The 18,026-nt window shown below is 44.9% G+C and overlaps 1 protein-coding gene across 4 annotated transcripts in view; it reads left to right on the top strand.

Moving 5' to 3' along the window:
• The first annotated feature begins 14 nt into the window (after positions 1-14).
• Positions 15-18,026, top strand: part of MBD5 (methyl-CpG binding domain protein 5) — a 121,817-nt gene continuing 103,805 nt past the window's right edge. For all 4 annotated transcript variants that reach the window (XM_031505459.2, XM_031505458.2, XM_031505457.2 and 1 more), the window contains exon 1: positions 15-122. The gene's annotated coding sequence lies outside the window, so the exon portion shown is untranslated. The remainder of the gene's footprint in view (positions 123-18,026) is intronic.

Here is an 18,026-nt window from a genome sequence, read left to right as displayed (position 1 = left end):
ACCGCCCCCCCACCCCCGTCCCTTGGGGGCGGCCCCGCGGAGCGCCGCTCCCTCCTCCTCCTCCCCCTTTATTACCCTTTGTGTGCGTCTCCGCCTTCCTCCCCGCGCCCGGGGGCCCTGAGGTGAGTGCGGGGGGAGCGGCGGGGCGGGGGGGGCTGTTTGTTTACCCCGCGGTTACCCCCCGTTTGCCCCGGGGGGCACCGCCTGTCACCCGGGGCCCCTTCCCGGCGCCCCCCGCCCCAGCTTTGTTGTCGGGGGATGCTCCGGGGATGCTCCTTGGGCCCCTCCGGAGCGGCACGGGAAGGGGGGTGATGGTGGCGGGGGCGCCGGGCAAAGTTCGGGGTGGCGCGGTGGGTGCTGAGCCCCGGCCGAGTCCCGAAAGTCTTGTTTTCCTGGGATAACACCCAGCCCCGGCGTTGCCCCCCCCCAGGTTCCAGGCCGTTGTTTGACTTATTGTTTGAGTTATTAAACCCCTGCGGTGGTGAAGGTACAAAGACCACTTGTACAAAGACCCTTTCCCGAGCTCAACTTCCAGGGATAGGCAGTCCAGGAGCTGGACTTGGTGTTTGCAGGGTTGGGATGTGGTTTGGTAGCAGCCCCTGGTTATCGGTGGTGCCCGGCTATATTTGGTCAATGGTTTGTTGGGATATAGATGTCGGGATGTGTTTTTCCATGGCTTTCTGCTGGGAAGGCCAAGCGTCTCCATCCCCGCTCACGGTGTTGGTCAGGTGCTGCTGGTGGACTGACCTGACCATGTTTTCTGCTGGTTCGAGGGAAACTTGCGTGTTCCAACGTCTGAAATGGGTTAAAATGCAATGGCTTGAAATGTCAAACTAAATTCTGGGCTCGAGGAAATGTTGGGAGAAGCCTTCTAGATGTTTGCAAGGATCCAGAAGTAAGAGTTGGGGCATTAACACCGAGTTGAAATGAGAAAGTACCCTACACAAGGAGGATGTTTATATTGAAATTGCTGTTGTCTGCTTATTTCTGGGGCTTAATTATGTCCTCTGTAATTTCCAAAAGACGGTTGGAGTGCTTTGGTTTATTTTAGGCTTATTATTTTTGGTTTATTAAGTGCTGAGTGCAGAACCACGGAGTAGGCCATGAGTGTGTGCTCCAGAGGGGCATCCCAGTTTAAATGGTGGTCAGCAGAGAATGTGTGTCACTGTGCCCCATGCTGAAGGATGCCCACAAGAAAGAGCTCCCCTGACATGCTGGGCTGTCTCCCATTTCTAATTTCTACCCACGTGTCTGGCGTGAAGCAGCAGTTTTGGGGTCGGGCTGGGAAGGGTTTGTGGGAGCTGTAATTTGATGGGGTGTAAGGAACAGGAGAAGACCAGAGCTGGATTGATACTGGACAATGTTGTGATGGAGAATTGGAGGCAGCAGCCATAACTGTAGTTCTTTCTGATAGTTTGCTGTTAGTTTTATTTTTGCTTGTAATAACTTTGGGTTTAAACGTGTGGGGGAAAAATCTCAACAGTGACAATCCCCAAAATCAGCAGATCTGTGTATAAACACCCATGATTTAAACATGTGATTTGCCTTTTAGTTTACTACAGGTAGGAGTTGGACAGCAAAAGCCTGTCCAAGAGCGAAGGACATAATTTCATGGTTTTATTTCATGACAGTGCTGCTTTTCTCAGCCGGAGATCCCATTGATCTGCTTTCCTCTGTACATGGAAGCCTATAGTGGCTGCAGGATTACATTCCCCGTGTATGTAGAGCTGCAGCTCTGCTCCCAACTTCCACATCCTACAGTGATGTGATACAGTAATTATTACAAGGATTTAACCATCTCCTTGTGTTTTGGCCTTTAAAGTACCTATGGTTTGGTTTAATATGGCTATACAGTAAAATTGAACAGGATTCTGAAGCTGGGCAGAATAATTCAGGGATTTTTCTTGCTTTAAATCCTAGAGATAAAATTACTGATGGACCTTCATTTCCATAGGCCTGCAGTCCTGCAGCCACGTCTGTGCTGGAGAGAGAGCTGTGGGATTGGGGTGGGAAGGGCCCTCTGAAGGAAGCACTGCTGGGACTGGGATTCTGGGTGGCAATTCCTGCATTTCTGCAGGCTTAGCACAAAGGGGTCTCAGGCGAATTTGGGGCTTCTGGCTGCTGTCACAGCCTTCCAAGAACCGAAGGAATTGAATGTTTCAACCTGTTCTAGGAAAGATTGTGCATTATCGACAGCTGTAACTAAAAGGCAACACAGTTTCCTTTTATTTGGGGTTCCTAAGCACCTTTTTGCTACTGATATCAAGATATTTACAGGTGATGATTGCTTTTAGGAAAACTTGTTGCAGATTTTCCAGATCTTTATCTTTGGGGACAAAATTAATAATTATTTTGCTGTATTCTGGGTCAGTGGCTCTAAGGGCAGATAGCTTGGAATTAGCAAGGACCTGCCATGGCTGTGCTGAGCATAAAGATGCTGTTTAGGCCTGACTTTAATAATGTTTCTGTGGAGTTTGCTGCTGTGCCTTCCTTCCTTTGTGGACACACGAGTTGGTCTCTGTTTGGATTAGGGAGGCGGATGTTTGAGGAGAATCTTTATGATGCAATACCTTCAATAATTGAACTTTTCTTGTACAACTTGGAGTCATTTCATTCTTGGGCTGTGGAGGGATCAGTGTTTCTCCTTGTTCAAAAGCACTGGAGATCCTGGCATCAGTCACAGGCCTCTCCAAGGTGGAATGCCTTGGGATTCAGCTGGGTTATTTCATTCACTTTCTCAGTGGATTTATTTTTTTTTCCCCCCTACTATTTCTCATGGTTATTCCTTCTTTGTGGAAGCTCAGTGGCTGGAATACAGTCTGTAGGTCCACCATGAGTTTATGGATCAGCAGCCAGTGGTCCCTGTGGAAAGCAGCAGGCCAGGTGGGAGCCCTCCGTGCCCATCTGGAGGACACTAATGTCCCAGTGTCTCTCTATGGGCTTAAGAGGCCACGTACACAAAGCAGTTCAATCTCATCTGTTCATGGCCAGGGACACAAATTTTTGAAAGTGGCTGAGCTTCCTTTGCAAAAATCCTGTCAAAACTTTGGGAAAGTGGGGAATTCTGTTTGTTCTTTCAGGCTTGTTGGGTTGTCTCAGGGTTTAGGTTTGTTTGGTTGTCCCTGTGTTGGTTCTTGTTCGGTCCCAGTGGAAATCAGAATTACCATTGCTTTCAAAAATAAAAAGATACAGGATACATTTATTTCCTTTTTAATGCTCTTATGCCATTAAGGACCTGCTTATTCTTTTAAAGGGTTACTTGAACGTTGGAAACCACAGGCTCTCATTGGCTTTTCCTTGTTTTTATTTTTGGAACTATTAGGTGGAATAATACTGCTCAATCAGTTTCAAATGGGCCTGCACAGGAACCAAGGCTGGTGTTAGGGGTGAAATTTTGGAAGAGCATTGGAAAGAGCTTTCAGGATGCTTTAATCTTTCTTTGCCTATCTGGAGCTAAACAAAGAAGGAATAAAACAAAAAGCAGCAGTTAAGAAATTGAGAAGTGCTGACTTCTCTTGAATTTCAAGTTCTTTATTATAGCAATTCCTATTTTCTAGATGAATTGTCTAGAAGGGAGTTCAGACTTGGTGCTATTTTAAAATTTGTCCAAATCATTTGGACTACAATGTTAAAAAGTGTATGAGTACACACGCAAATGGGTTTATCTGCATACGCAAATACACATATATACAAATATATAAATGAGCGTCTACAAGAAGCAGTAAAAACCATCTGATTTTTAACTTTCCAGTGCTGCTTTAAGCTCCTTGTGGCTCCCAGGATCTGCATTGTGCCCCTCAGCTCCAGGCTGGCAGCAGGAATCAGCGAGAGCCCTGCCATGGCTATTCATAGAGCTCTGTGAAATGAGTTGGTCATCTGGGTTTATCTGCAGCCTGACAGGTGTTCCCAGCCCCAAAATCTCCATTGCCTCCCATCCTTCCCATGGGAATGACTGAGGAACAAATCCTGCAGTGGGTTTAGTTGTTGGTTCTTTAGGCAGGAGCTGGAGATGCCCAAGATACATTTCTTGTTTGTTTGAAGTTTGGTTTTTTGGGTTTTTTTCTGAAATATTCTGTTTCAGGAGCTTTAAATGTGCTTAAAAATGAAGTGGTAAAATGCTTGAAAATTCTTTTTTATGTTTCTAAGCAAACCTTTATTCTTTCTTTTATTACTCTGGTTAAATTCAATGCGCTGTTTATTTTATATATTTTTATTTTCCAGAAAATGTTTTAAAGTAAGCGAGCAGTATTTAAAAAATTCTCATCCTGCCACAATATCTGATAACCAAAACTCATAGAAGCAATATATTAATTCATTACTTTGCTATGAGGTTAAATTGAAGCTTGGGCTAAAAAAATATACATATTGTCATAATTTTTGCTTAGTCTACATTTTCAGTGGCATTAAATGCAGAATTATTTTGGTGTCTGAGTAATCTGAAATGTAAATAGCATCTGAAATATGAGGGCCCTTCATTTGCAGCATCAGTGGCGTGGCCTCGCTCAGGAAAATTCCCAAGTGAGGGAAGCAGAACAGTTGTCAATTGTTTGCACAACAAATCCTGCTGGATCAAATGCTGATATTCCCAACGTTTGGATCAAGGAAGGCACGAGATAATGTTGCCTTGTACCCCACTGCCAAAGGAAACAAACCCAGCCTAAGTTAGGAGAAAATTTGGCCAGCTACAACCTGGGCCTACATATCAGAAATCCAGATAGTCAGAATTTTCCATTCATGCTGCCTGATGGTTGTAAAACCATCATGGAAATTCAATTTCACTTGGCCAGTTTTAGACTTGGGTTTTAAGCTCTGGTAGATCATTGCCATCATTTTATTTAGGATTATCTGTTGTGACAAGTTAAAGGTTTGGTCAAAATCCGTTAAATGTTTGGGTTTGGCTTCATCCCTGAAGCTTTTACATGTCTACCTCATGTATATTTATATTTATTTATACTTATATATATATGTACATAGGTGACTAGGCCCACCAGAATGAGCACAAATTTCATATGTTTTGGTAAGACTGATGCTGTAGCTTCAGTCTAACCAAAACACCAGAAATAATGAAAATAATAAACATAGCCTTATATTTTTTGTTGTGTTTGTCCCTAATGTATTTAATTGAATTTTTTTTTTTTTTTACTTTTAAGACTGATGCAATGAAGCTTTATGCATCTATTTAATTTTTTTAACATAAGCACACTGTCAATTTAAGGAGATAAATTTTATTGATTTTAACTGTGTGTAGAAGAGAAGCATAAGAAAAAAAATTATGCTGTATCCTCTCATCCAAACTCTAAATAAGAATAATTTTTTAGTATCTGCTATTTTTGGAAGAAAACACTGCAAAAGTGAACAAATGAGATCATTGATTCAAGAAACAAAGTAGTTAGGAATCTGTAGTGAGCTGGTTTTTTAGAACAGAACTTCCTTTTGTCTTTTAGGGGCTTGGGGGCAGGAGAGGGATAACGTTGTTCCCTCGTAATCTTTATGGGGAAGAAGCTTGGATCAGATTTCAGAGGTGGATGTGTTGGTGATGCAATGTGGTGTTGTCTTGTTGTTCCTGTGCCTGCCTGGAATGGCAAATATTGTAAAGTTTTCTGGTTTTTCAGTTGTTTCTGGAAGGCCCATCCCATGTTTCTCAAGGAGTAGATCCCTTTGAAAGCAGTGATTTTGCTCAGAAAATATGAATTTTCCCCATTTATCCTATGCTAGGAAAGGTTTGGTTTTTGGAGGTGCTGTTTAAAATGACTTTAAAATGACTCCCAGGGGATTGCTGGGTTTGGGAGCCCAGGGGAAGGGTTTGTTTGTGCTGATGGCCTTGGAGCCCCTGGTTGTGGCAGGCAAACCTCAGTGGGAGCTGAACCTTCTCTGGCCCCAGACCAGCCTGGAGCTGCAGCAAGGAGCACAGCCAAGCAGTGGCCTGTGCCTCCCTCCAGAAATTCCTCTCACTGCTTCCTTGCACTGGGAAACTCTGGGATCTGTGCTTGGGATTGTGGCTCTTCAAGGTTTGCAGTGGAAGTTTTGTCCTGAATAAGGGCTAAGTGTCAGAGCAGGTATCAAAATCCCTCTGGCACAACCCTTGTGTTGTCCAGACTCAGAGCACTGTTGGCTTTTTCCTAAGATCATTTAAACACTGAGAGCTGGGACATCCCACCAGCTCAGGGTAGCCAGAATGGACAATAAAATGAACCAAAACCCAAACCCAAAAATTCCATGTAATACTTGAAACTTGGGAATGATGTTTGAATTTAAGGACCATGTCCTTGAAAATCTGTGAGTTGTTGGAGCCTTTTAAAACACACGTGGCTCCCCTTGAAGTTGCCTGGGTGTTATTAAGTAATAAAGCAGGGCTGTGTCTGTGGGCCAGCTGAAGCAAACCATATCTGGGCTGGAGGCTATTGGTTCCTCACCTCTGTTTTAAAATTAGTCCAAATCATTTGCAGCGTGATTCATTTCTAAAAATGACTTGTCCATCTGTGCAGGGTGCCCTGGCTGGAGCGTTGCAGTGCTGCTGGGGCTTTGCTGGAAGTTGTGTTACTCTCAGGACATCATGGAGCTGTTGTATCCCACTTTTCTTTGATAAATATGGTAATTCAGGCATTAAGCTGGGTATTAAAAACTGTGGTGTGGGTGATTTTAATGTTTGGAAATAGCTATCGAATGTTTCTACTATTGAGACTCTCCTAGTAAAAATGTAGATATGAAATCTTCAAAGGAAAAAAAATAAATATAGTAATAATGTCTATTCTGTTTTCACTGCTGAAATATTTATCGACTTCTTAGGTGCTGGATCAAGCCCTAAATCTGAATTTTTATGAGTTGTAACTTCACAAAGGTCTTGGGGAACAAAACTTGTAACAAAGTCATGCTCCCCCCAAAGTTGGGCAGCTCCTTGATCAGCTGCCCTGTGGCTTCCTGGGGATCACCTTCCACCTGGAGCTTCCTTCCCAGAACTCTGGGGGTTCCTGGGCTTCTCCCCGTGCTGCTTTCCCTGCAAACTTCACAGCTGTGGATCAGTTCTTCAGCATCTCCTGGAACTCAGGTCCTTTGATGGAAGAGTCCTGCTAAGCATCTGCAGGCACATGGGGAGGTAGCATTTAGGAGTTTGTCCCTGGAACTTAAAAATAAACAGAAAAACAAGACAATAGTTTTAATTTTCATTTTTATTTTAAAGGAACATACATGCCAGTAAAAGTATTGCCATGTGTAAGAGCAGCATCATTTTTCTCTAAGTAATAATTATCAGACTAATAAGTCTGCTTTATCAGAGAAGGAATATAGAAACTTTGGAGAGCCTGTTGTTACAATTTTTTTTAATTTTCAAAGAATCAAAAAGAATTGATCAACTTTTTTCCAAGTATTGATCTATGCTAAATAAAACTAAGTTTAACTTTATTCAGTTTTTTTTTTTTTGATGTTACAGGTTTGATACAACAGCCTGAGACACACTTATTCCATAAATGAACAGTTGGAAGTAGATAATTCTGATTTTTAATGTTATTGCATTCAAAAAAACCAGTAAAAACTGTTAATATTCAGCTTTTGTTAATTATTGCAAATAATTATAATACTTTGTGTGGAATTCATTGATGGTATATGTGAGTCTGGAATATTTTTGTGCAATTATAGAAAAAATGAAATGCTTTTTAGTTTGTGTTTTGGTAGATAGTAGACAAATTAATTTGTAAATATTAGGAGAATGTTCAGTACAATGGTGGTGAATGTAAACTGAATTGCTGCTGATGGTGAACCTTAAATTGAGGATATTTTAAGGCATCTCCAGTTGTTGTCTTGAAAGAAAGCTCTTTATAGAGGTTTTTATTGAATGTCCCAGTGTTGGGAGTTGGTTGTCCTATGCTCAGAGGTTTTCACAAGCAGGTGGGATTTTGGGATTAGGTTCTGTGAACCTGGATATTAATCAAAAATTCCCAAATAATTACTGGTTTTTTTTTAATCTCTGCGTTAATCCTGTCCAGTGTAATCCGTAATTATTCCATCCTCAATTTGCAAGGACTGTCGTGTTGTTTACTCGTGCTTTACTCACCTACTTTATTGTGCCCCAATAGACATTCCTGGCAAGTTACTAACTCCGAGTTGTCCTGTGAATTGTCTGCATGATTTTGGGACAGCAAGTTTATCACCCACAAAAAAACCCATCAAACTTCAGGAAATGCATCCACTGGGCTGAAATATTTTGATTTTTCTGCACAGGATGGTGAAGCTGCTTGAGGGGAGGGGGAGCTGGGTGGAGCTGCAAGGTGCAGCCTGTGGATAAGCCTTGCTGCTGCTCTCTGTGGCTTTGGGGATGGGGAGCAGGGCTCTGGGCTCTCCCTGCTGCTGCTCTCTGTGGTTTTGGGGATGGGGAGCAGGGCTCTGGCTCTGGGCTCTCACTGCTGCTGCTCTCTGTGGTTTTGGGGATGGGGAGCAGGGCTCTGGCTCTGGGCTCTCACTGCTGCTGCTCTCTGTGGCTTTGGGGATGGGGAGCAGGGCTCTGGCTCTGGGCTCTCACTGCTGCTGCTCTCTGTGGTTTTGGGGATGGGGAGCAGGGCTCTGGCTCCTGAGCTCTCACTGCTGCTGCTCTCTGTGGTTTTGGGGATGGGGAGCAGGGCTCTGGGCTCTCCCTGCTGCTGCTCTCTGTGGCTTTGGGGATGGGGAGCAGGGCTCTGGCTCCTGAGCTCTCCCTGCTGCTGCTCTCTGTGGCTTTGGGGATGGGGAGCAGGGCTCTGGCTCCTGAGCTCTCACTGCTGCTGCTCTCTGTGGTTTTGGGGATGGGGAGCAGGGCTCTGGGCTCTCCCTGCTGCTGCTCTCTGTGGCTTTGGGGATGGGGAGCAGGGCTCTGGCTCCTGAGCTCTCACTGCTGCTGCTCTCTGTGGTTTTGGGGATGGGGAGCAGGGCTCTGGGCTCTCCCTGCTGCTGCTCTCTGTGGTTTTGGGGATGGGGAGCAGGGCTCTGGCTCTGGGCTCTCACTGCTGCTGCTCTCTGTGGTTTTGGGGATGGGGAGCAGGGCTCTGGATCCTGAGCTCTCACTGAAGCTGCTGCATCACCTCAGGGGAGGAAGGAAGCGATGGGGAAACGCTCGGAAGAGCAGAGGCTGGGGAGAGGGGTTGGTGGTCAGGAGCAGTGAAGGGGGATGTGGATGGCAGCAGGGAGGGAAGGGGATGAGGCAAAGCTGGTTTTGGGGCAGGGTTAGTCAGGGCTGTAGTGAAAATTAGGGGAATCTGGGGAGCAGGGGGCTGTGGGTGTGTGTAAATTGTTTGCCTCAACAGAGGGGAGCAGGTCAGAGAACCGTGGAGTGGTTTGGTTTGGAAGGGAGCTTAAAGTTCATCCCATTCCACCCCATTCCATGCTTGGGTCATCCAGCCTGGCCTTGGGCACTTCCAGGGATCCAGGGGCAGCCATGGAGGAACCTGTGCCAGGGCTTCCCCACCCTCCCAGCCAGGAATTCCCAATTCCCAATCTCCCACCCATCCCTGCCCTCTGGCAGTGGGAGCCATTCCCTGGCTCCTGTCCCTCCATCCCTTGTCCCCAGTCCCTCTCCAGCTCTCCTGGAGCCCTTCAGGCCCTGCCAGGGCCTCTGAGCTCTGCCTGGATCCTTCCCTTCTCCAGGGGAACATTCCCAGTTCTCCCAGCCTGGCTCCAGAGCAGAGGGGCTCCAGCCCTGGGATCCACAATATGGTGGGAAGGGGAGCTGGAGACTCTTGATGGGAAAACCCACCTGGCAGCCTTGCTGAAGCCACAAGTATCAAGAATATTTTCACACAGTATTAACCAGAAAGTGCTGCTTAATCACAGCCTTTACATCCAGCAGCCTCAGAATGATTTGAAAAGGGAAGTAAACAGGCCTGTGAGTGTATAAATAATTCCATAATATTGCCACTGTTGCTGCCTCAACTTGGAAGAGCCTGGAGTTGCTGCTGAGCGGGCCTGGCTGGGCAGCCAGCCCTGCTGCTCTCAGACCAGTGATGTCTTGTGAATGCTGACCTAGAACAGAGGCTGGACAGAGCTAAAGAATAAAGCAGGGATTTATCAAGAGGCCTCAAGGGATTCATCTTGGGTAGCACAGCCCAAAATGGTCCCAAAATGCACGAGCACTCCCAGGGGCTCTCCCTGGGATCAGTTCTGCTCCATTGGCACCTTGGAGTTCATTGTCCCATTCCAGCTTCAGCCCAGGAAGTCCCACCCTGCTTGTTTTTCTCTCTCCAGCCCACAGTGTTTGTGCTCCTGGGCTGAGATTTGGATCATTTGTCCTTGGTGTCCAGCTGGAGAAGGAATTGGTTGTCTCCCTGCTCTGTGAAGAGAGCTCACCATCCCCTAATATGAAGCCTAGACTTAGACACTAAAGCAGCACAGAATCTGAAAATATAAAAGCTCAAACCTGAGGCATCATCAGGACCTGTATCAGTGGCCCAGAAATGCTTTCACATCTTGGAGGACTTTGGCCTGGATGTTTGGGTTTCCAGGAGGGAAGTCTCCAGGAGTTCAGTCCTTGACTGGGGCTGGCTTCTCCTTTGTCCCACCGTGGTCCTGCTCTGCTCCCAGCCCTCCTGGGCAGCCCATCCATGGCTGAGTTTTCCCTCGGAAAGATCCCACTCTGGAGAGGGTGGCTGGAATGCTGTGCATGCCTTGCCTGTGTTGTGTTTACTTTGACTTTATTCTCCTTGCTCGTCCCCTGAGTAAACAATCCTAATCCAGTGCTGCACATCCAAGGCAGCTCAGCTCTGCTGGGTCTTGCAGAACCTCCCTGTGTTTCTGTGCCTCCTTTTGCCATCAGACACGGCATTCCTAGGCAGGGAAAACCACTGATTTATATGGATTATTCTAATCCAACATCATGCAAGCAAAATCAAAAAATAGTTTGACTACCTAATGATTCAGAAATGCAGACGTGTTGCCAAAAATTTTAGCATTTGTTAGCTTTACACTTGAGCAAATGCATTCTGGTAGAGAATTGAACTTCTTTATTTTAACTCTTATCTGTTGGAGTTTTAAGGGTTAGGAATTTATTCCACCAAAAAAAATCAACATAATTTATAATTCTAACAAATATGAAAATTAGTCTTTAAGTTTCTTGTGTGTTCCTCTTTTTTGGAATAAATGTTTCTATACTTTTATATACAGGGACAAACTTTTTTTTTTTCCTTTAAATACAGCCAGAAAAGTTTCTTCTTTTGTTAAACAGGAGCTCTAATATGATTTAGCATTTTCTACTTTGAGATAATGGGTTGAAGCGGGGCTTTAATGAAATAAATTCAGTGTATCTTAGTGGGGAAAGGGAGTTTCTCTTGAATAACTCCGTTTCTTTCCAGTGCTTAAGTATTTCAATAAAAACAGGAACTAAATTTTTGGAGGAACCTCAGCAGAAGAAGGAGCCAGATGTGTTGATTTTGTAAACATTAAACAATCTGCATTCTAAGAATTATTCTCTGATCCCTTTGAACTCAAGGACTGACTAAATGATTTTGTGTCTCTCTGTTTTTCTGTGCCTTTGCCAATCATAACCAGAGCCTTGATATTATTGTAATGTATAAAATATCAGGAGCTACATGGGATTTTAATTTTTTGTCACTATCTTCTGTAAAAATTATTTTGGACCTAATACATTCATAGTTCCATAAAGAATAAAAAAAGTGATAATTTAGGGTGAGCAGACCTCTTATCAATGCAGAAACTTGATTTCTGAATTTAATTTCTATTGGATAATGTAAACTCAAAGTACTGATATTAATCTGTGTTAGCTTCTGGTTGGCTGGAGCTTATTAAACATTAACTTAATTTTAATTTTTTTTCCTGTTCTACCTAAAAAAAAAATCCAAAACCCAAATCTTTCCCAAAATACTGGGTTTTTCTCTAAATTACCACAGGTGTATATTTTAAATAAATATTCTCCAGTAGTTCTGTCACAAGCAAGAAAAAGGGATTTGTTCAATCAGCTGAAATGAAACTATCTGCAAACCAGCAATGAGTTCCTTGCAATTCACTGTCTGATGAAAAATATGTTAATATTTGTTATAATTTTTAAACCAGATTTGAGAGGATTTGGGGTTTTATTTAGGTTTTTATATAGTAACACACAAGTCAATTGAGTTTTTGACATCACACAGACTGGGAGGGGCTTGAACCAAGTGAAATTACCTGTTCTGCATGAATCTCTCAGAATCTTGCTCATTACAAGTTTATCTCACTACTCTGAACCACAAAATTTTAAACTCAAACTACAATGTTTTGGATAAAAGTGAGGAAAATAAAAAATTCCTGCAACATTCCAGTATAAAATATTAAATTGGAAATACATGGAGTTATTCAAAGTGCTGCTTTTGTTTTCATTTATAGCCAGGGAGCTTTTCATTACTTTTACATGATTTTTACTTTATTTCACATTTTTATGTAGAAAAGTGATACATTCTTTCAATTTTTAGTATTATTTCCTGTGATTTGGTGCTGCCATAAATAATATGAAATATTAATAACATTGTTTGGGTACAAAAAGTTTTAGTTAATGTCTGGGCAGAGCACTGTGTATTTCTGGAGAGAAATCTGTTCAGGTTTAGAGGAGCAGTTACTTTTTCTATGTGTTTTGGGGTTGTTATCCCATAGGCACCCCTTCCCTCTGGCTGGATGGGGCTGGTGCCTGTCCCAGAGGTCAGCTGATGTTTCATAGTGGAGTGCAGCATATTTTTCTCTGTGCAATGAAAAAAGGAGTTTTATGACCTGAGCAAAATACTTTCCCCATTTCTGGAGAGACTTCTAGTGTCCAAAAGCTTTTCATAAATACAGCTATAGAATACCTAAGGCTATTCAATTCATCTTCTCAAGGGCAAAGGATTTTTTTTTTTCCTTTTTTGATTAAATTTTTTGGAGAAAGGAAGCTGTCAGAACAGACTTTATAGTTTTGCCTTTGTTGAATTGACACTCTATAAAATTTTATTTTAGCAGATTCGATACGAGAGGGAAGCAAACGATAGACTCCAAGTAGGGCAGGGAAGAAAGTTGTAGGTTATTAAATCTTTTCAAGGAGAATAGGAAGTAGTTCAGTGTGCTCACACAGGTTCCTGTGTCAGCAACTAGGGAAGCCTGGCAGAGATTATCTCCAGGCAGCAGCAGGTTAAGGAGGACAGGGTGGGAAGGGGACGCTGAACTTCCAGCATGAAGGAAATTGAGATATTTAACCTGATTCAGAGCTGGTTTTGCTTTAGATCTCATTTTATTCTGCACTCCTCGAGCTGCAGTGTGAGAAAGTTTGGAGCACGCAGGTTAAAAAGTGAATTTCAGTGTGTTGAAATAGCCATCTTAATAGAATCATTATTTTTTTTAGAATGAACGTATCATTAAGGAAAAATGATAGCAACACAACAGATTAATTGGAGTAATTTAACATTTAACACATGAGTTGAGTTTTGGGGGAGGGAGGGTTTTCACCCCACCCTGCTCTCCATGGACATCCATCCACAGGGAAGGGTTTCCATCCCATCCTGCTCTCCATGGACATCCATCCACAGGGAAGGGTTTCCATCCCATCCTGCTCTCCATGGACATCCACAGGGGAGGGTTTCCACCCCATCCTGTCCTCCATGGACATCCATCCACAGGGAAGGGTTTCCACCCCACCCTGCTCTCCATGGACATCCACAGGGAAGGGTTTCCATCCCATCCTGTTCTCCATGGACATCCACAGGGAAGGGTTTCCACCCCACCCTGCTCTCCATGGACATCCATCCACAGGGAAGGGTTTCCACCCCACACTGCTCTCCATGGACATCCATCCACAGGGAAGGGTTTCCATCCCATCCTGTCCTCCATGGACATCCATCCACAGGGAAGGGTTTCCATCCCACCCTGCTCTCCATGGACATCCATCCACAGGGAAGGGTTTCCATCCCATCCTGTTCTCCATGGACATCCATCCACAGGGAAGGGTTTCCATCCCACCCTGCTCTCCATGGACATCCATCCACAGGGAAGGGTTTCCATCCCATCCTGTTCTCCATGGACATCCATCCACAGGGAAGGGTTTCCACCCCACACTGCTCTCCATGGACATCCACAGGGAAGGGTTTCCACCCCATCCTGTCCTCCATGGACATCCATCCACAGGGAAGGGTTTCCACCCCATCCTGTCCTCCATGGACATCCATCCACAGGGAAGGGTTTCCATCCCACCCTGCTCTCCATGGACATCCATCCACAGGGAAGGGTTTCCATCCCATCCTGCTCTCCATGGACATCCATCCACAGGGAAGGGTTTCCACCCCATCCTGTCCTCCATGGACATCCATCCACAGGGAAGGGTTTCCATCCCACCCTGCTCTCCATGGACATCCATCCACAGGGAAGGGTTTCCATCCCATCCTGTCCTCCATGGACATCCATCCACAGGGAAGGGTTTCCACCCCACCCTGCTCTCCATGGACATCCATCCACAGGGAAGGGTTTCCATCCCATCCTGTTCTCCATGGACATCCATCCACAGGGAAGGGTTTCCACCCCACCCTGCTCTCCATGGACATCCACAGGGAAGGGTTTCCATCCCATCCTGTCCTCCATGGACATCCATCCACAGGGAAGGGTTTCCATCCCATCCTGTCCTCCATGGACATCCATCCGCAGGGAAGGGTTTCCATCCCATCCTGTCCTCCATGGACATCCATCAACAGGGAAGGGTTTCCATCCCATCCTGTTCTCCATGGACATCCATCCACAGGGAAGGGTTTCCATCCCATCCTGTCCTCCATGGACATCCATCCACAGGGAAGGGTTTCCACCCCACACTGTTCTCCATGGACATCCATCCACAGGGAAGGGTTTCCGTCCCATCCTGCTCTCCATGGACATCCATCCACAGGGAAGGGTTTCCATCCCATCCTGCTCTCCATGGAGACCCATGAAAGTTTTCTTGGGAGCTGGCCCCTGTCCTAAGGAGCTGGGCAGGATTAATGGGATTATTTTGGGGTCGTTTGGCCCCAGGGTGCGTGCCATGCTCTGTCAGCTCCGTTCGGTGTGCCAGGCGAGTTGGGTGTTTGGGGGTGAGCTCAGGGAGCCCCCAAGGCACAGCAGCATTCCCAGCAGGACCCACGGGCTGTGCTGCCATGCCTGGAGCCTCCGGAACGCTCCGGAGCCAGCGGGGTGTGGGTGGGAGGTGGAGCCAGGTGAGCCACGGAGGCTCTCGGAGCAGTCGTGTCCCTGCCAGTTGGGACTTGTGAGAGACTGGCAGGCACCAGGAGCACAGCCCCTGTGTCGTTCTCACAAAAATTGCTTCTTGTTTTAGGGTATTGGCCTGGCTGCTGCTTGATACTGACTGTGGTAGGAGAGAGATAAAATCCTAGAGAAATTTTTATATAGTCCTACATGGGACTTCACTGGGAGAATTGCACTTGTCTAGGCAGAGCAATGAGAAATATTCCAGCAGCCTGACAGCAGGTGAACGTTATCCAGACTGCAGCAGTTTGGGAATCAGACCTTCTGTTTTGGGAAGTTGTCATTTCTGCAGTCATGGAGACGCTCATTAGACATCTCACATTCAATATGCAGCTTATTGAGCAGTTGGCTGAGAAATGATGAGCAGAACAATTGCATCTTGAGGGAAAGCTGCCTTTGGAGAGGATGAGCTTCCCTGGGTTAATCGTGGACATGTAATTGTTAATATTTTTGAAATTAATCTGAAGATGCTGCTGGTCATGGACACTTTTCTGATGGGATGGGGTAGGTCCAGGTGGTTTAGGGTCATATTTTTGCTTTGTGTGAAAATCTAGAAGGAGCAAACACAGTGTGGTGGCAAGGATGTAACCTGTGAGTAACTTTAGTTTTTATATGCTGGTGTTAGAAGCCCTGAGACCCTTCAGTAATGAAGTGAGATGGGTGCAGTTCCCTGATTCTTCTTCCAAATCTTAAAATGACATTGCATTAAGAAATAAATGAATAACAAAGCATGAAACAAACCAAAAGTAACATTCTGGTTTCTTGTCCGCTGACGATCTCATAGTTAAAACAGTGAAAATAAAAATTGATGTAAAATTGTACCCTTGGTCACATTCTACTAAGAGTCCAGAATAGACACTTTTTATTCCACTAAATTCATATATTCTACAGGTCTCCTAGCACAGATAAAATGGCCTGGATCAATGATATAATTTACCAATTTAGACCTTAGTTTCTATTTTTAAGTAAATGATATCTAATATTTGGTAGGGGGTTGGGAGCATCTTGTGAAAGAACATTTATCCCTAAACATTTTGGATTCTAAGGCCAGAATGAATTTGGGAGAGCAGACCAAATTTACAAAATATCAGTCTGAGCACAACAAAAGGACTGGGGCTTCTTTTCTTTGAGGTGGGGTTTTGGTTTTTTTTTTTTTTTTTTTTTTTTTTTTTTTTTTTGTTCTTTTTATCTCCTAACTGAAAAATACTCCAGTTCTTCCCCACCCCCAAGTGAAAGAAGAATTGGAGTGCCCTAAGACACAGAGAGAAGCAGAAAAGGTGAAAAGCCCCGAGCAGCAGGGCAGACACAGAGGAGGCCATAAAGGGTTTGTTGTGTGGTACACAGGTTGTTAATGCTGTTAATGATTGAGCTGTTTATGGGGGATTACAAAGGGATAGGAAACGACTGCTCAGGAATTCCACTGAACCCCAGAGACACCAACAAAAGTTTAGCAGGATGCTGGACTGGCACTGGGCTTTGCCAGCAGAAGCTCCCCAGAGCTGGAGAGGAGCAGGAGTGGCTGCAGGGTCATCCTGCTTTCCTGGGACACCGGACGTGTCCCCAAGCGAGAGGCTCCTGGGACACCAAGGAGTCCCTGCCACTATTGAGTTACGTGTGGTAGGGTTACAGGAGCTGGGAGCTCACAGAAATATGCTGTCATACTTGCTAGACCTGTACATCGAGTTTGGGGGTTGGGCATTTTGGGGGTTTGTTTTCTAGGGGGTTTTAATAAATGCAAACTATCTAAACCCCACTGATAGGTAGATATTTGTTATTTGCTCTGTTGGGAGTCCTTTTTTTTTTAGTTAAAGATCAGGAACGTAACATTTTACTACTGGTTTTATGAATACTTCAGACATCCAGCTTGTTTCCTCAGAAGTGTAATGTTATGGTTTATAAACTGGAATCCCTTCTCCTATTTTCCCCCATCATAATCAAGTTTACAGCAGCTCTGGCTGCTTCTCTTCTGGTTGTGCTTCAGGCTCAATGACTCGGGTTCTTGGGCTGTGTCCCCATGGGTGGTGACCTTAGGGAGGGCTCTGAGGAGTGCTGGGACTTGCCCTGAGTTGTGCTGTTGCAGTCTGAAATCATCCTGTCCTGCTCACAAACCCATCACGCAGACTCTGATCACCAGGTCTATATTTAGAAATCAAGGAGAAACTTTTCCAACTCCTCGTAGTAGAGATGGGAAGAGGAGGAATAGCCACTTGTCATTTCCCTGCAAAAGAGGCTCCTCAGTTTCTAGAAACATTTCTGGTGGTGTTGAGTGGTTTGATCAGCCTCTAGCTGTGTCTTCAGTAAAAAATGAATCTTTTTGATGTTTCTCCCAAAGCCATAGACTTTTCTTTACCCTTATTAGTTCTTGGGCACATTGCGATGATTGTTGTAGATGGTGCAAAGTGGTGAAAATGCTTCTTTGAGCAGTGCCAGGTTTTAACATTAGAAGGTTCAGGGAATACTGAGCAGAGAGAAAAGCTGGAACATCCTGGCCATTGTAGTACTCTAACATATCAAATTGCACACACAACGCCCCCATTTGTGCAAAAATCATTAATTCAAACCACCTGTTTGTTGTACATGATTTTACTTCACCTTTTGATGATACCAGGTCTGGGGGGAGACATCTGTGGGGGTGAAACTCCTGGCATATTCCAAATGGGAATCCAACTGTGATCCATGGATCAGGTTAGCACCATTTACATGAATTAGCAAAACCATCAGCTGCCAACCAAACTGCTGCAAGCTCCACTTCTGGCTGGAAGTTCAGGCTCACTGGGGCTAAGCTGGGTGCAGCAGTGGCTGCTGCAGCAATTTGAGCTGGCTCTGCCTGG

Source organism: Lonchura striata, chromosome 8 (genome assembly GCF_046129695.1).
Source record: "Lonchura striata isolate bLonStr1 chromosome 8, bLonStr1.mat, whole genome shotgun sequence".
Lineage (NCBI taxonomy): Eukaryota > Metazoa > Chordata > Aves > Passeriformes > Estrildidae > Lonchura > Lonchura striata.
This window is presented reverse-complemented; position numbering and strand designations above follow the sequence as displayed.